At 41.6% G+C, this 19,636-nt stretch overlaps 1 long non-coding RNA gene and 1 pseudogene across 1 annotated transcript; both read left to right on the top strand.

Annotated features, from left to right (window-relative positions):
• The first annotated feature begins 34 nt into the window (after positions 1-34).
• On the top strand, positions 35-7,199 carry LOC107128805 (uncharacterized). Its single transcript, XR_012430766.1, has 2 exons — positions 35-855; positions 5,743-7,199. It is a non-coding gene; the product is annotated as an uncharacterized lncRNA (long non-coding RNA).
• Positions 7,200-11,015: 3,816 nt separating this feature from the next.
• Positions 11,016-11,551, top strand: LOC141406867 (non-histone chromosomal protein HMG-17 pseudogene; annotated as a pseudogene).
• The last annotated feature ends 8,085 nt before the right edge of the window (positions 11,552-19,636 follow it).

Raw genomic sequence — 19,636 nt, 5'->3', positions numbered from 1 at the left:
CACCCCGCCCCGGCCCCGGCCCCGGCCCCGCCCCGCAGTAGCCTCGGGGGCTCCCTCAGCCCGGGTCAGAGGAAGCGAGAAGTACGTCTAAAAATCTGAAGGTTTAGTCGCACGCACTTTTAGAACAATAGCAAAGGCGGGCGTCCCCGCGCCGCAGGTTGCTTAGGAGGAGGACTGGGTTTCCTGGGCGTTCCTGGGCGCCGGGGCGCTGAGAAGATGCTACCCGCGGCGGGCGGGCGCGGAGAGCACGAAAAAGACTCCAGTCGGCCCGCGGCGTCCTCTTCGAGGGAACTTAACCGTCCCCTCCCCGAACTGCCTCCCCGACCGTCCCCAGGCGTTCTCTGGGCTCTGTGACGTTCCTACAGGACGCTCTCTGGGCTCTGTGACGTTCCTACAGGACGCTCTGCGGGCGATCGCGCGGGGCTCCCACCGTGTACACGGTGCACTGCTGTTCCGAGAACGTCCTCGCTTGGCTCCTTTAAAGGATTCAACCGGGAGCCTCGGGTCAATGGGAATTCCGTTCTAAATATGCCAGTGAATGGAGTATAATTTTTCTCCGGATTCACTTGAATTTATCAATGAAATCTAAATACGTGCTTTCCCAAGGGCCCTGGCAACTGAAAGCTCCCAGCTTTTGCCCAGACGCTCCCACTCTTAACCCACAGGAAATGGACACTCGTGGAGGGTCCACGCCTGTGTAGCGTCGCCGGCTTTTCATCTCCCCTGTAGAGATCGCGGCCCTTGGGCGGAGCTGAGGGTGCCGATAGCGTTTTCCTCCGCAAGATGGAGCTGACGAGTACGGGGCCCTCAGACTCACTGACAGGATGAATGACTTAATAGGAATTTGCACAGAAGGTACGGGGTGGGGCGGGGGGGGGTCTGTTGTTGTTTTTATTTATTTTTATTTTATTTTATCTTTAGAAAAAAAGCGCTGCCTCCGTTTTATTAGCAAATAAAAATTATGGAGAAATGTAACAGCCAGCTTATTGTTTGGAATGATGAATTATAATCTCTCTGGAAGTTTAAACAGCCTGCAAATGGATAAATTTTTCTTTTTCCTCATTTTTCTTACCAAAGCAAGAAATAATGAATTATATCTCCCACAAATGGAAAAGTGGTAAAATACATTACTATGAAGTGCTTTTTTTCACGCTTGAGAAGCTAAATTTATAATTATGACATTGAAAATAACCAAAATCCATTTACCTTTTGAGCTAATGACACCAAAAGATTTGTAGAAGCATTTTGGAGAGTTTGGCATGAAATCAGTATTAGAAATAGCAAAGCACCATGCAAGCAGACTGGAATGCACTTCTTTAAATCATAGGCAAGATTGAAAGAACTAAAGAATGGAAGTAGTTGCCGGGCGCGGTGGCTCACGCCTATAATCCCAGCACTTTGGGAGGCCGAGGCAGGCGGATCACGAGGTCAGGAGATCGAGACCATCCTGGCTAACACGGTGAAACCCCCTCTCTACTAAAAATACAAAAAAAATTAGCCGGGGGTGGTGGCTGGCGCCTATAGTCCGGGTGGCTCGGGAGGCTGAGGCAGGAGAAAGGCGTGAACCCGGGAGGCGGAGCTTGCAGTGAGCCAGTGAGCCGAGATTCCGCCACTGTACTCCAGCATGGGCGATAGAGTGAAACTCCGCCTCAAAAAAAAAAAACAAAAAACAAAAACAAAAACAAAACATGGCAGTAGTTAACTATTTTCAACTCATTACAAATATAACTACAGGTTAGAGGAGACCTAAAATACTGGTAGAGTTCATAACAGGCTTTTACATTCAGGTAAAATGGAAGATATTTAGAATGAAACAAAACCTGTCCACTTCATTTACATTATGTGTGTGCATGTATGTGTGTGTGCTAATAATAAGCGTGCTTTGATAACTAATTACCTGGCACACAAAGAAAAAGTGGTAAAGAAGAATATTATGAAATAGTGTTTCAAACAGATTGGCTGCTGTCAAGGATTTGTAGTTTGTATGTGTTTATTTATTTATTTTTTGAGACGGAGTCTTGCTCTTGTCCCAGGTTGGAGTGCAGTGGCTCGGATCTTGGCTCACTGCAACCTCCGCCTCCCGGGTTCAAGCAATTCTCCTGCTTCACCCTCCCAAGTAGTTGGGATTACAGACGCAAGCCACCACGTCCAGCTAATTTTTGTATTTTTTAGTAGAGATGGGGTTTCACCATGTTGGCCAGGCTGGTTTTGAACTCTTGACCTCAGGTGATCCGCCCAGCTCGGCCTTCCAAAGTGCTGGGATTACAGGCATGAGCCACCACGCCCAGCCTGTAGTTTGTATATGTTTAATGGTCATTAATATGACTTTCATATTTAGTGCTTTGTGGTTTTCCAAATAAGGATTTAAATAGAAATATATAATTCAGTGAGCAGTTTTGAAACGCATGACTAGTTCAGTATAGTAACTAGATCCAACAGATTTCAGTTTGGTGACATTTTTACATTCTACTCCAAAACATGGAAACTATTTATTTCTCTGATATATGGTAAGTTGAGCATTACCTGGAAGAGAAAATCCTGTGTGTACTGAGAACCACTGGCCTACCAAGTATGAGCAGATGAAATATAAAATTTAATTACAGTTACATTCTCTGTCAGTTTATTTTACTCTAAGTTTCTCCTTTGAAGGAGAAGTTACTTTGCTAGATAAAATACAGAGTGCCCACCTAAATTTAAGTCCAGATAGATGATGGATATTTTTTTGGTATACATTCCATGCAATATCTGGGACATAGCTACTCCGCCACAATTATTCTTGTCTGTTTGAAATTCAAATTTAACTAGAAATCTTGTTTTTGTTTTTGTTTTTTTGGAGACGGAGTTTCAATCTTGTCTCCCAGGCTGGAGTGCAATGGTGCGATCTCAGCTCACTGCAACCTCTGCCTCCTGGATTCAAGCGATTCTCCTGCCTCAGCTTCCAGAGTAGCTGGGATTACAAGTGTGTGCCACCACACTTGGCTAATTTTTGTATTATTAGTAGAGACAGGGTTTCACCATGTTGTCCGGGCTGGTCTCAAACTCCTGACCTCAGGTGATCCACCTGTCTCAGCCTCCCAAAGTCCTGGGATTATAGGCATGAGCCACTGCGCCCAGCCTATCTTGTATTTTTATTTGCTAAATCTGACAGCCCTACCTGTAGAGGATACTTAGGAATTCCACAGTAATAATAAAGATCTCTTATAAATAATTAACTAAGTCCTGGGCTCCGTACTACTTGCATAGTGTGATTTATTTCTCAATCTTTACAAATACCTTAATTAGGAGGTACTGTTTCCCTAATTTTGTAAATGAGGGAACTGCATTTACAAAATGGTAATTAATTTTGTAATTAATTCTCTAATTACAATTACTGAAATTAGAGAAATTAACTCATCCATGGTTAAGAAGCTAGCAAATGACAGCACCTGGATTCAAATACCCACCTCTCCTCCACCACCTAATACTATTAATACCACCACAGTAGGCCAGGCGAGGTGGCTCATGCCTGTAATCCCAGCACTTTGGGAGGCTGAGGAGGGCGGATCATGAGGTCAGGAGTTCAAGACCAGCCTGGCCAACATGATGAAACCCCGTCTCTACTAAAAATACAAAAATTAGCCAGTCACAGTGGGGGGCGCCTGTAATCCCAGCTACTTCGGAGGTTGAGGCAGAATTGCTTGAACCAGGAGGCGGAGGTTGCCGTGAGCCTAGATCATGCCACTGCATTCCAGCCTGGGTGACAGAGCAAGACTCCATCTCAAAAAAAAAAAAAAAGCAGAATGTTGAGTTACTGAAGCTGGGTGTGTGGAAAAAAAAAGAAGTAACTTTTTTTTGAGACAGGGTCTTGCCCTGTTTCCCAGGCTGGAGTGCGGTGGTGCAATCATAGCTCACTGTAGCCTCCACTTCCTATACTCAAATGATTCTCTTGCTTCAGGCTCTTGAGTAGCTAGGACTACAGGCATGCCACCATATCTGGCTAATTATTATTATTATTATTATTATTATTTTGAGATGGAGTCTCCCTTTGTTGTCCAGGCTGGAGAGCAGGGGTTCAATCTCGGCTCACCACAACCTCCATCTCCCAGGTTCAATTGATCAATTGATTCTCCTGCTGCAGCCTCCTGAGTAGCTGGGACTACAAGTGCGCGCCACCATGCCCAGCTAATTTTTGTATTTTTAGTAGAGACGGGGTTTCACTCTGCTGGCCAGGCTGGTCTCGAACTCCTACGACCTCCTGACCTCATGATTCGCCCACTTTGGCCTCCTAAAGTGCTGGGAGTACAGGCGTGAGCCACCAGGCCTGGCCACATTTGGCTAATTTTTATTTTGTTTTGGTAGAGATGGGAATCTCACTACATTGTCCAGGCTGGTCTTGAACTTCTGGCTTCACTTCAAGCGATCCTCTTGAGTTGACTTCCCTAAATATGGAATTACAAGTGTGAGCCACTGTGCCTGGCCAAAAAGCAGCTTTTTATCTGAGGAAGACTAGCCCCTTTAAATTATCAGGCCCAGAGAGTCATTGAAATTAAATCCATGGAATGAAACTCCTCCTTGAACTAAATCATTATCTCTTGAAGCCACTTCATTTCTGTAAACCAGTGAATTCCTGATGAACAACTTTTGCAGTTGTCCTTTTCTCCTGATTCATCCTTTTTTCTTTAAAAACTTAAGCCTCTCTTTTGTTCCCTGGAGCACTCGCCAAGGCAACCTGGAAATGTGTCCTGGGCTGCACTTCTCAACCTTGGCCTAAATAAACTCTCTATATTAATTTTGCCTAAGCGTCTTCCTTTTAGATCAACAGGTGATGGGTACATGAGGTTCATTATACTGTGTTTGCTTTGTATATGCTTGAAATTTTTCATAATAGAATGCTTTTAAAAATTGGAGCAGATGTGAAAAAGATATTGGGGACAAAGGATGGCCAATTTTCCTGATACACATTTTCGTGGTTCTTTTATTTGAAAAAATAACCAAAAGAAGGTATAAATTTGGCTGGGCGTAGTGGTGCATGCTTGGAATCCCAGCTACTTGAGAGACTGAAACACAAGAATCACTTGAACCCAGGAGGCAGAGGTTGCAGTGAGCTGAGAGTGAGATGGTCTCAAAAATAAAAAGAGGGTATAAATTTAACACTTTTAAAAGGAGATATTTTAAAAAGCTGACGTCATAGGAAACAGATAATTCTGGGGACATAAGAGAATTGTTCTTGTATTCTAAATAGTGACCGCAGGAAAATTTAAGAAGTTACTTTATCCGTAAGATAAGTTGATTATATATCTGTAATCAACATATAGATATGTATGTCTGTATCTATATACACACTCATATATATACATACATATATATATTAGGCACAATCAGTGACATGAAGAAAATTATTGGAATTTAAAAATATAGTTGCTAAAATTAAAAAATCAATATAAGGACTGAACAGAGAGGTCCATGGAATCTCCTAAAGCATAAAGCAGAAAGATAAAAGGAAATGAGAATATTTTTAGAAGTCCAAACACATACAGGGTTAATCCAGGAAGGATGCTGTTCAACTAATAGTTCCTGGATTGACACTTTGTATGTTTTCAGAAGAAAGACAAGAAAATTCAGGGGAGAATATAATGAGAGAAATAATAGAAGAAAGTTCCCCAGAGATAAGGACAGGAGTCTTCAGCCTGAAAATGTATGCTGGTGCCAGGCATAAGAAATAAAAATAGACCCATACTTAACCATAACCTTTTGATTTTACAGTACAGAAAATACTAATAGAAGATCCCGAAGGCTTCCAGAGAACAAACAACAGGCCAACTACAACAGAACAAATGTCTGAACAGCACCAGTCTTCCCATTACACTCAGGGCCAGAAGACAGTGGAGTGCCGCCTTTAGAGGAATAAGTCTCAGAATACCATATCCAGTCAAGCTGCCACACATATTCAGACATGTCAGAACTTAGGAAACTCATGTCTCATAAAGTTTTTCTGAAAAAAAAAAAAAAAATCAATTAAGAGTGGGCCAGTAAAAAGGCAAAGGAATCCAAGAATGAGAAAAACTTGGGATCCAAGAAAAACTAGTCCTAACCCAGGAGTGCAATGTCAGGCAGGCCTAGAATGACAGCTGTCTGGCAGGCCAAGCGAGCAACTGGTTTCCAACAGAGAACAATGCCTGCAAGCAGAAAGTGGAGTCCGTGCCACGGAGCGTGGGATTAAGATCCTGGATAAATTTAGTCCTATGATGAAGGCATGTGCTGCTTTTGTTAAGAAGCAAAAGGAAAAGCAATGAAAAACAGCAGAAAACTATGTTACAGATATAAAGCACATTAATTGAGTGTTTGAAGATGTAATCATTCAGCCCTGGTGTTTGATGCATCCTCTTTCTAGTGGCATAGATTACTGATAGAGATTTACCTTTTCTAACTGATGCACTTTGTTCTGCAGTGAATCCTATTTACATAATCAAAACAATATAATTGCAGTTTATTGACTTTAAATACTTAGGATCAGCAGAATGACCAGTCATACAGCAAAATGTCCATGTTATAAACTCTGACAATACAAAAGTACTGGTGGAGCTGACAGAGGCAGGAGGTCTATAGAGAAGTGAGAGTTGAAGGAAGATGTGGAAATGTTCATTTCTTTTTCATACATAATAAGGAGTTTAGAGATCCTATTTAAAGACGGGGCCAGGCGTAGTGGCTCACGCCTATAATTCTAACACTTTGGGAGGCCAAGGCAGGTGGATCACTTGAGGCCGGGAGTTCGAGACCAGCCTGGCTAACGTGATGAAATCCCGTCTCTACTAAAAATGCAAAAATTAGCCCTGTGTGGTGGTGCACACCTGTGATCCCACCTACTCAGAAGCTGAGGCAGGAGAATCACTTGAACCTGGGAAGCAGAGGCTGCAGTGAGCTGAGATGGCACTACCACACTCCAGCCAGGGCAACAGAGAGAGACTCTGTCTCAAATAAATAAGATGGTGGAGCTGGAAGTAAAAGTTTTAAAATTGTAAATATCACCAACAGAATAACGAAATAGTACTATGATTAACAAAATATAAATGGAGGATAAAGTGGAACAATACACAAATAGCTCATTTATCATAACAGAGACTTAATAGTGCTTGGAATTGACTAATAGAAAAATAGGTATATAAGCATGTTGCTTAGAGCCAAAGAGAGAGCAGATGAAATAAAACTGGAAAGGATTGAAAGATCTTGGATATTTTTCTGGGGGATATAGGCAGGATATAAGTACTTTTCATTCTTAGTCCTTTTGTACTTTGATTTTTTTTTAATTATGTATATGTTGTATTACTTTGATGGTTTAAGTAAAGTGGTTGGGAAAAATGGACTTAAGCTGGCTCCTCCTATTATGAACTCTGAGCCCCACAATTCCTAACTGCATATTTTTTTCCTCCTTAAAGATTTAAGTTCACGCTTGTAATCCCAGTACTTTGGGAGGCTGAGGTGGGAGGATCACCTGAGGTTAGGAGTTCAAGACCAGCCTGGCCAACATGGTGAAACCCCATCTCTACTAAAAGTACAAAAATCAGTCTGATGTGGTGGCAGGCGCCTGTTATCCCCGCTACTCAGGAGGTTGAGGCAGGAGAATCACTTGAACCCAGGAGGTGGAGGTTGCAGTGAGTGGAGGTCATGCCACTGCACTCCAGCCTGGGCAACAGAGCAAAACTCTGTCTCAAAACAAAAACAAACAAAAAATTAGCCAGGCGTGGTGGTGGGCTGTAACCCCAGCTACTTAGGAGGCTGAGGCAGCAGAATTGCACAAACCTGGGAGGCGGAGGTTGAGGTGAGCTGATATCACAGCATCGCACTCCAGCCAAAAAAAAAAAAAGAAAGAAAAATTAAGTTATTTAGTAACAGGATAAGAAAATTTAAATAAACTGAGTTACTAGCTACTAGGTGAAACCAAATGAAATTTTGACCTATGAAGATAGCAATTTCATATCATTCAACTTATTGTATGCTCTTCTCATTAAAAAGTATAAATGGGGCCAGGCACGGTGGTTCATGTCTATAATTCTAGCACTTTGAGAGGCTGAGGCAGGAGGATTGCTTGAGCGCAGGAGTTCAAGACCAGCCTCGGCAACATAGTGAGACCTCATCACTGAAAAAAAAGTATGAATGAAGCCAAAACCACAGTAGCTATGGACTCTTGTATACTATATACTTAGTATTTTATATTGATTTTTCCATCTAACTAAAAATATAATTTTTAAACCCCACAGAGTTGTGTCAAAAACACAAAATTATTTTTAATTATAGAAGGGACTAAGATATCAATCTCCAGTGAGTTTTGATTTACTTTTGATTAATATGTCAGTTACAGAACAATCTGCAAATTTAACTCAAATTTGAAATATTATTATTATTTATTATTATCGAGTAGCTTCCTGAGCCAGAGTAGGCTTGCACAGCCTCCCTCAAATGTGAATTTGTTTATTTATTTATTATTTATTTTTTAATTTTTTTGAGGTAGAGTCTTGCTCTGTCGCCAGGCTGGAGTGCAGTGGTGTGATCTCAGCTCACTGCAACCTCTGCCTCCTGTGTTCAAGCGATTCTCCTGCCTCAGCCTCCCGAGTAGCTGGGACTACAGGCATGCGCCACCATGCCCAGTTTTGTTTTTGGCTTCATTTATACTTTTTTTTTTTTTCAGTGATGAGGTCTCACTATGTTGCCCAAGATGGTCTTGAACTCCTAATTTTTGTATTTTTAGTAGAGATGGGGTTTCACCATGTTGGCTAGGATGGTCTCAATCTCTTGACCTTGTGATCCGCCCGCCTGGGCCTCCTAAAGTGCTAGGATTAAAGGTGTGAGCCACTGCGCCCAGCCTCAAAAGTGAAATTTAAAATGAAGGTATCTATTAAATTGTCAGGCCCCTTGGACCTGTAATATTCTGAAATAATACATACTACAGTTTTTCTATATACTTCTTTTGTGAAGAGCACTGACTCAAGATGGGCCAGAAAGAATTTCCTTCTGGAAGGACAAAGCAGACCAAAGAATGATGTCTTATGCTTCATCATTGTTTGTTTTTAATTTTGTTTTTCCTTATTTAAGTTGCCTCTTGAGATTTATCAATGTTTTACAGCACCTTGAAGGTATTTGAGTCTCAAAATAGCCCTAGGGCCGGGCACAGTGGCTCACGCCTGTAATCCTAGCACTTTGGAAGGCTGGGGGGGTGGTGGATCACCTGAGGTTGGGAGTTCAAGACCAGCCTGGCCAACATGGTGAAACCCTGCCTCTAATAAAAATACAAAATTAGCTGAGTGTGGTGGAGTGCACCTGTTATCCCAGCTACTCGGGAGCCTGAGCAGGAGAATCACTTGAATCTGGGAGGCGAGGTTGTAGTGAGCTGAGATTGTGCCACTGCACTCCAGCCTGGGTGACAGAGTGAGACTCTGTCTCAAAAAAAGAAACAAAAAATTTCTTTTTTTTTTTTTTTGGATAAAACTCAAATGCTCCTGCCAAATATGAGGCATTTGATTCCCTACTCAAGAATCCTTCATAAGTCTTATCATCCTAAACTCGACAATTTATTTCTGATTGTCATCATGAAGAACAATTTATTTCTCATGAAGAAAAGCTACCAAGGATGTGTAGCTTTTCATTCACATTATGATTCTTAACATGGTAGTAGGTTAAGCATGTCTTATCCACTCCTAGATCTTCAGGGAAGGGTCCCTCCAGATGAGTTGGCTTAAGCCCCCCTGTTCATGGATGAGGAAACTGAGGCCCAGAGGGACTGAGAAACTGAGTCTACACAGAAATTCAATGAGATGCATAAAATGAGACCAGAGCTCAGCTCCTAGTGGGGCTTTCTTTCTGTTATTCTGTGCTTTTTTTTTTTCTTTTTCTATTTTTAACCTCACCATCATGCAATATGCCCATGTACCGTGCCATTTCTTTAACTCAGAAACTCACTATCAAATTCGATCAAAATTTTCAAACTCTCCATACATTAAATATCAGTACTTTAAAAAATTATCTGGACGCAGTGGCTCATGCCTGTAATCCCAGAACTTTGGGAGGGTGACGTGGGCTGAACATCTGAAGTCAGGAGTTCCAGACCAAATTGGCCAACATGGCAAAACTCCATTTCTACTAAAAATACAAAAATTAGCTGGGCGTGGTGGCAGGCCCCTGTAATCCCAGCTGCTGGGGAGGCTGAGGCAGGAGAACCACTTGAACCTAGGATGCAGATGTTCAAGATGGGCCAGAAAGAATTTCCTTCTGAAAGGGCAAAGCAGATCAAAGAATGATGTCTTATGCTTCATCATTGTTTGTTTTTGATTTTGTTTTTTGAGCCAAGATTGCACAAGCCTGGGTGACAGAATGAAACTCCATCTGAAAAAAAAAAAAAAACCAAAAAAAAAGTCTAAAATGTACTTTTGTAAACCTGAAAAATCATGATTTTTTTTTTTTTTTTTTTTGTGAGACAGGGTCTCACACTATTGTCCAGACTGGAGTGCAGTGGCACGATCACAGCAGATTGCAGCCTCAACTTCCCAGGCTCCAGTGATCCTCCCACCTCAGCCTCCCAAGTAGCTGGGACTACAGGTGTACACCACCAGACCTGGCTAATTTTTTTTTTTTTTTTTTTTTTTTGTAGAGATGGGGATCTTGCCTTGTTGCCCAGGGTGGTCTTGAATTCCTGAGCTCAAGTGATCCACCTGCCTTGGCCTCCCAAAGTGCCTGGTCGATCATGATTCTTTAATAGTCTATGATTTTAAAAGCCCTTCATTGGTCTGGGATAATGAAGGTAAAGAAAATACTTCCCATATCTTGAAGTCTAGGGCATCCTTCTATGAATAAGGAAATGTTGCCTAAAAGAAAAGTAGGACCTGTCTTTCGCATCCCATCTTTATGTGAACAAAGATGGCTCACACACAGTGATCGGAACTCATTCCTTCTATTCCAACAAGTCATGGGCTTCTGGTGTGTCTGCTAGACAATGCTCAGCGGAAAGTTGGAGCAATTCAAAATTTGAATTCAATTTCCTAGTTGCTAGGATTGTGTTATCTGATTTTATTTAGAAATAACCGATGGAGCAGTGTGAAGAGCGGAGAATGACCCCCCAGACCAACCAAAGCTCACGACCCGCTGCATCCCGCGCCCTGCGCCTGTCCTGCCAATGCTGCCACCATGCCCAAGAGAAAGGCTGGAGGGGATGTTAAAGGAGATGAAGCCAAGGTGAAGGATGAACCACAAAGAAGATCTGCGAGGCTGTCTGCTAAACCTGCTCCTCCAAAGCCAGAGCCCAAGCCTAAAAAGGCCCCTGCAAAGAAGGGAGAGAAGGTACCCAAAGGGAAAAAGGGAAAAGCTGATCCTGGCAAGGAGGGGAATAACCCTGCAAAAAATGGAGATGCCCAAACAGACCAGGCACAGAAAGCTGAAAGTGCTGGAGATGCCAAGTGAAGTGTCTGCATTTTTGATAACTGTGTACTTCTGGTGACCATACAGCTTGAAATACTATTTTTTTAATCAAGTTTTATAAAAAATGCATAATTCTGTTTTACCTTTTTTTAAAAAAAAAAAAAAAAAAAAAAAAAAACTTTGTTGTGAGCACACAGAACACTTCATTGTTGTTTTAAGGGGGTGGGGCATATGTCCCTAACAGAATGTCGCTGAAGCTGGATTGATGTGGGGAAAACACCTTTCCCTCCTAGTTTTGAGAGACTTCCTCTTGGCTCCCAGGAGGAGGGATTCCCTGACTTTGACACACATGGCCCCTTGGCACAAAAGCCTTGTGGTATGGAAAAACAAATTCGTTTTTATATCCTCTTCTCCCTTGCCACCTTTCAGCACAGGCTTAACTCCCCTAAACCCAGACATCTGTTGAGACCTGACCCCCAGTCATTGTTTACCAGTGTGTCAGGCAATCTGGACTTTCCGGTGATGCCACTGAGATGGCACCCCTCAAAAGAGCAGTGGTTCCACGTCTAGATTGTGGATCTTCAGATAAATTCTGCCATTTGCATTTCACTTTCTGAAAGTCAGGATTGGCTCCTGAAAAGTTCTTAAACAACATGCTAAACGTGAAATGTCAACCCTCACTCTATACTCTTCCTGTTCAGAGCATCGGATGAAGACTTCATTGGGTTTTATAGTGGCTTCCTGATTTTTGGTAATCCATTAAAGAAGGGAGTTTGAAAGTTGTTATAGGCCGGGCGCGGTGGCTCCCACCTGTAATCTCAGCACTTTGGAAGGCTGAGGTGGGCGGATCACAAGGTCAGGAGATCGAGACCATCCTGGCTAATATGGTGAAACTTCGTCTCTACTAAAAATAAAAAAAATTAGCTGGGTGTGGTGGCAGGCGCCTGTAATCCCAGCTACTCTGGAGGCTGAGGCAGGGGAAACACTTGAACCCGGGAGGCGGAGGGTTGCAGTGAGCCAAGATCACGCCACTGTGCCACTGTACTCCAGCCTGGGTGACAGAGGGAGACTCTGTCTCAAAAAAAAAAAAAAGAAAAAAACCCAAGAAAGTTGTATACTGGTAACGATTGTCTGCCTAGGTCCTGCCTGAAATACCATGATTGTTTATGGAAAGTATCTTTAATAAAGCTGGATACAGTTTGGCTTGGGGTAAAAAAAAGAGAAATAACTGACTTAACATTATTTAAATAATTCATTTTCCTTTCAGGTTGACTTTTTGTTTTTAGCGGAAAATAATTGTGTCAGAGAAGTGACTACGTTCTTTTAAACAGGAACTACCTTTCACAATCTTATTATGAGGAACATGAGGGAAATTTTAAATGTCTAGGCAATATCACAACAATATTTCCTAAGAGACTTGATAATGTCTCCAGGGGCATGGGAATTCAAGTTCCTTGATTCTAGTTATTGTGTTGCAACTGACTCACTCTAAGATCATAGCTTAATTACTTTTACATAAATCACTATCTCTAATGCATTGTATACAAGTACATAACTCTACCTTACTAGGAATATTATGAGGAAAATTATCTTTTGTTTAAATGTTGGTTTGGGAGTTAGGAAATATCCATGAATACATATTATGTTTCAACTACCTGCAAATCACATAAGCTTGTATTAGTCAATTATTTTTCCATAGCAGAAAACAGAAAGCAGAATTAAATTGACTTATACAATAAGGGAATCAGCTGGGCATGGTGGCTCATGCATGTAATCCCAGGACTTTGGGAGATTGAGGCAGGCGGATCACTTGAGGTCAGGAGTTTGAGACCAGCCTGGCCAACATGGTGAAACTCTGTCGCTACTAAAAATACAAAAAAAAAAAAAAAATTAGTTGGGCATGGTGACAGGTGCCTATAATCCCAGCTGCTTGGGAGGCTGAGGCAGGAGAATTGCTTGAGCCTGGGAGGCAGAGGTTGCAGTGAGCCAAGATCACACCAACTACACTCCAGCCTGGGTGACAGAGTGAGACTCCATCTCAGAAAAAAAAAAAAAAAGGGGGAAATTTACAGGGATGAATATTGCTGAAAACTCTAGAGGTTACTGGCTTCAGGAAAGTTTTGATCCAACGCCCCAATGATATGAACAAATCCTGAACTCCTGCTTTCCATTTATTGGTTTTTATCACCTCAGGGTTAATTTCCAGAAGCTTCAGAGCCTCCATGCTTTCAGGTTCAAATCCAATAGAAAAGAGAGACTTAGCATAATCAATAGCTTAAAAAAATTTTTTTTGAGGCAGAGTTTTGTTGTGTCACCCAAGATGGAGGGCAGTGGTGCCATCATGGCTCACTGCAGCCTCAGCCTCCTGGGCTCAAGGGGTCTCTTGACTCAAGAGTCTTTCTTGAGTCTCTTGAGTCCAGGTGCATACCTCCACACCTGGTTAATTTTTAATTTTAATTTTATTTTGTAGAGATGGGATCTTGCTATGTCGCCTAGGCTGGTCTCGGACTCCTGGCCTCAAGTGATCATCTTTCATCAGCATCCCAAAGTGCTGGGATTACAGGTGTGAGCACTGCCCTGACTTGGTTAGTGTGTTCATCCTAAACTAATCATTAAAGACCAGACAGATGGAATGTGTTGATTGAGTCAAGCCCAACAGGATCTAATCTTGACCTTGGGGGTGGAGTCAGTGTCCCTTGAATACATCATGCAGAAATTTGGAATAGTGTCAAAAAGAGGGAAGGCAAGATAAATCCTAAAACTTTCTATTTATAATATTTATTTATTTATTTATTACTTTTTTAGATTTTTTGAGACGGATTCTTGCTCTGTTGCCCAGGCTGGAGTGCAATGGCGCAATCTCGGCTCACTGCAACCTCTGACTCCCTGGTTCAAGCGATTCTCCTGCCTCAGCCTCCCGAATAGCTGATATTACAGGCACCTGCCATCATGCCCAGCTAATTTTTTGTATTTTTAGTACAGACGTGGTTTCACCATGTTGGCCAGGCTGGTCTTGAACTCCTGGTCTTGATCCACTCACCTCAGCCTCCCAAAGTACTGGGATTACAGATGTGAGCCACTGCACCTGGCCACAACCTTCTATTTAAATGCCTTTAATAACTAGCATTTCAACCTAGAGTCATTCATGCATTTGTTAATCCATTCAACAAACATTCAGGGTTCACTATGTGCAAGGTCTTGACTCCATTTCCAGGCTCCTCTTTAAGAGCAAGCACCAAGAACTTGTCCTCAGACTGAAAACAGAATTATGAGAGCGATTAGGAAAACAGGCTTCCTAAAAACTTCCATATTTTTAGGCTGGTTCCTTACATTTTCAGGTATCTAGGAAAGGAAGAGAAACAACCATCCACCTTCCCACAAGCCCTACCCAAGCACATCCTCCGAACCTATTCTCAGCCCCTCTTTAAGCCTCGTGGTCTATATATTCACTAAGATCCTTTCTGGATACAAGATATACAATGATATTGTGATTTGACATTGACATTTAAAAACAGACTCTTGTTTTGCTTTGTTTTGTTTTGAATGTCCAAGGAAAGATAAGCACATTCTAGTCTTGAAAGAGATCACCCTTTACCTAGGTTAAGAAGAGGGGTAATTAGAGCATTTAGTGGTTGGACTTAGGTTCCCATGTGCCGCCTAAGTCCTATGTGGAGCTAGATCAGACAACTCAACCTCTCTAGCACGTGGGTTATACAAAATGAGAAAGAACAGGAAATGCTCGTATATATTTTGGATGTTGCCACTGGCTGAGCAGGAAGCTGCAAGAGAGATAACAGATGATTAAGGCCTCTCCCCAGGCTCCCTTTGGGAAAGCAGCCTTTGGGAAAACACGTGTAGAAAATGAGAGACAAGTACCACTGAAATGCTTCAACCATGCTTTGTCCATGTCTGCGCTGTTTACAAAGCATTCTGAAATAACCAAATGAAGTTGCTCCACATCCAGAAAGGTCCTGGTGATTGTACAGTGGCCTGGTGTTAAGTGCAGCTTTTTTTTTTTTTGGTGCTAAATCTGTAGACCCTGAGAATAAATCCATATGTATTTCCTTTTCTTGGGGAAAGAAATGTTCTGGCACTCAGCAGGATGTCCTGATCCTCTTCGTAAGGCTTTGGTGCTTGTTCCAGTGTTCCAGGTTGAGGGCAGGCACACCTAAAGTAAAGGTAGAAAGTGAGAGAAGAACTGAAAAAGGGAGGCCAAGTTGGAAAACTCAAGAAAGACAATAGCAGGCCTGGGAACTCAATTTGGAAAATGATAGGAAGTAAAACGTCCTTTGATTCTCCCCAGGATTCAACTCGAAACCACAGTAAACATGTTAACAGGAGTCTTACACATAGTGCTGAGGGAGGAAATGGCAGTCCAGTACAAAGGTGGGATGTTATTTCTATGACAAATGAAAGTTGGCCCCCAAGAAACTCAAATCCTAGCTTCAGTGTGCATCTTGGCCTTGTGTTGTGTTCTGTGGGACATTACCCAACAGTATGGCTTCTGAACTGACACAGCCACTTACTGCCTGTGGCCTTTGGGGATGGACTTTTTCCAACAAGCTAGTACCAGCAGAGATTAACTTCCTTTTGTGGTTCCCAGATTTACATATAGAACTGATCCTCAAACTATTACTTTGGAAGTTAGAACAAAGTGTTGACTCGCCAAGTCTTTGTAAAGGGGGCTTAGTTACATGATGCCCTTCAGGCACTTCGGGCTTCTTAGATGTGCCAGTCTTTTAAAGTGAATGTGTTTTGATTTCTGGGGTTAACTTCGGGGTTGGAAGGCGGGTGCACACACCAAACAAAAGGCTTGTTGTCTTCATCATTTTTTTTCCAGGGACCCAGGAAATAAAGGTGTCTTCTTCTCACAGCAGTGGTCTGTCAGTCTTTTCTGGCAGCAATTGAGATTCTAAGGAAGCAGTTAATATGTCTGGTGCAATAAATGTGACTGGGAACTTCTGCCTGTCTCTTAACTATCCCCACCTCCTCTCCAGGCTCAGCACTTCCTTTAACACTGGGGTCAATGCTTAGGATAGGGTTGGTTTGACTCTATCCTGCCACTGCCTTGGCCTTAGTTTCCAGGTTTATAGTAACTGGTGTCTGCCTCACCTTCCTGTTCCTGGCTGACCCCTGCTCTGTTCCTAAGTCCCTGGTAATTACAGTCCCCTCCCAGTTTCTCAATGAGGTGGTTGTTCTCTGTCCCCACCAGTAACTAGATTCGCCTGGCCTGGAGTCCTAAACTCCTATGCCTGAGTCATTCCCATATATCTCAGATGTCCTTGGCATAGAATGACTTGCCCACTCACCTAACAAAGTATAAGAGTGTTCATATTTTCACTTTGGGCATAGATTTTAACTTTGCCTTAATTTTTTAAAGTTTTTAATAAGCAGAAAAATTCACAACTGAATTATTAATTTGTTAAATGCCCTGAATCTCACTGAAAATAACTTAATTGTTAACATTGAATTGCATCAGCTGACAGGAACACAAAAAAGACAGGCTAAATAAATGGTAGTATCACCTAACACCTCATAACATAAGCAAAAGGAAACTTATTATCAATGCGATATGAACAACAAGTGCAAACATTCAATAATATGTGAACCTGCTGTAACAACCATTCTGGTCAAGGCTCCTGTTTTAGTTTTCATGAGATCAAAAGCTTAAGAATTCAGAATCGTAGCCATCCCCACTGAGTCAATTTTCGTAATTTATATTGACCAGACCTTGGTTATACAGCATCTGTAGCTGAAAAGTGATAGTCTGCTCTTGGTAAACTCTCCGTCTTTCACATTATGTGGAGTTTATCTCCTCCTTGAACTCTTGGTAGAACCTTACATTATGGACCATATGGACTTGTTTTCTTTCTTGAAGGTAGATCTTTGACTATTTCTTATGTTACTATTGATAAGTTCAGGCTTTCTGTTCCTTGAGTCAATTTTGGTAATTTATATTTCTTTAGAAAGCCATTCTCATGGTCTGGATTTTCAAATTCATTGGAATAAAGTTGTACATAGCACTTAAAAAATCTGAAATCTCTGCATCTTGTTTTCCTCTTTCATGTTATTGTGTCTTCTTTCTTTCTTTCTCTTTCTTTCTCTCTCTTTCTTTCTTTCTTTCTTTCTTTCTTTCTTTCTTTCTTTCTTTCTTTCTTTCTTTCTTTCTTTCCTTCCTTCCTTCCTGCCTTCCTTCCTTCTTTTCTTTCTTTCTCTCTCTCTCCCTTTCTTTCTTTCTTTCTTTCTTTCTTTCTTTCTTTCTTTCTTTCTTTCTTTCTTTCTTTCTTTCTTTCTTTCTTTCTTTCTTTCTTTCTTTCTTTCTTTCCTGGTTCATACTTGCCAAAGGCTTTCTATGTTTTGAGCTTCTTAAAACATCAAATTATAGTTTTTGGTTTTCTATTTCATATTATCTGTTTTATCTTTATTAATTCCTTCTTTCTACCTTCTCTGGTTTGTTATTTTCTAGTTTCTAGAGTTGAAAGCTAAGTTCACTTATTTTCAACCTTTCTTGCTTTTCAACATCTGGATTTAACGTTATAATTTTCTTCCTGATAAACAATTTTGTTATTTCTCAGAGTTTGAGATGCTTTGTCCTCCTTGTCACTGATTTCTAAATAATCCCACTGCCCAACCCTGTGGGAAAATTACCCCCACTGATAGAAGACTTTACCATGTGACTTACTTTAGCCAATAAAACATGACTGGAAGTGCAGCCCACAATCTGAATCACAGTGTGATTCCATCGTCTTTCTTTTCTTTCTACCACAAGACCAGCAGTGTCCCACACAGGGCTGTTTCTTCAGCCTGCACACCAGACTGCAGATGACAAGGAGCGTGACAGCTGACCTGGGATGGTGATGGAGCGAGGGAGAAATAAATCTCTTGTAATCTCCTGATACAGTCTTAAATTCTCCAGTATGCATTTCTAAAGAATTAAACGTCTTCCTATATAGTCAAAATAACATTTTCACATCTAACAAAATTAACATTGATTTCTTTCTTTTTTTTTTTTTGAGTTGGAGTCTCGCTCTGTTGTTCAGGCTGGAGTGCAGTGGCACGATCTCAGCTTACTGCAGACTCTGCCTCCAGGGTTCAAGCGATTCTCTTGTCTCAGCCTCCCAAGTAGCTGACACTACAGGCTTGTGCCACCATACCTGGCTAATTTTTTGTATTTTTAGTAGAGATGGGGTTTCACCATGTTAGCCAGGATGGTCTCAATCTGTTGACCTTGTGATCCCCCCATCTTGGCCTCTCAAAGTGCTGGGATTACAGGCGTGAGCCACCATGCCCAGCCCGATTTCTTAATATTATCTAATACTTAATACATACTCAAATTTCTTCATTTGGCTTCCAAATGTTGTTTATAGCTGGTTTGTACAAATCATGAACTAACCCAGAACCACATATTCTATTTAATTATTATTATTATTATTAATTATTTAACTGTTTTAAAACTAGAACAGCCTCTTTTCTTATTACACTGATTTTTGGAAGAGACCAGGCCTCCATCATATAATTATGTTTTTTATTTCCTATGACCAGAGAGTGACCCAAGTGCTATAACTCTGGTACAGCATGAGTAACCAGTTTCCCATTCTTAGAGCTTTAAGATCAACTGATAATCCTTGCCTGAACTGATAATTTCCTTAGGTACTGCAAATGATTCTTTCAGTGTAAAGTAACGGTATAAATGTAAATGTAACCTATAAATGTATAAATGTATGTATGTAGAGCTTTCCCTTGTCATCTGGGGTCATTTTGGTTTCTGCAGTAGAGTTGCTACTGGAAAGGCAGGATAAATGCCTACTTCTTCCTCGTTATCCACTTTCAAAGTGAACAGTTGTTTCAAATGGTGACACATAAGCTTTTTCCCTGGCTTTCTCTTACTGTTATAGACTTCTGGATTTTTGGAGATTTGATGTGTTTCAATCAACCATAATAATTTTTTCTTTTTTGATGTTCAAAGTATTTTTTATGATATCCCTAACGATCTTTTTTTTCTTTTTTAGCTGGAGTGCAGTGGCGCGATCTCAGCTCACTGCAACCTCCGACTCCCTGGTTCAAGTGATTCTCCTGCCTCAGCCTCTTGAGTAGCTGGGATTATAGGCACGTGCCACCATGCCCAGCTAATTTTTGTATTTTTAGGAGAAATAGGGTTTCACCAGGTTGGCCAGGATGGTCTCGATTTCCTGACCTTGTGATCTGCTCGCCTCGGCCTCCCAAAGTGCTGGGATTACAGGCATGAGCCACTGTG

Source organism: Macaca fascicularis, chromosome 2 (assembly GCF_037993035.2).
Source record: "Macaca fascicularis isolate 582-1 chromosome 2, T2T-MFA8v1.1".
NCBI lineage: Eukaryota > Metazoa > Chordata > Mammalia > Primates > Cercopithecidae > Macaca > Macaca fascicularis.
Note: the sequence above shows the minus strand (reverse complement) of the source record. Positions and strands in the feature narration are given on the sequence as shown.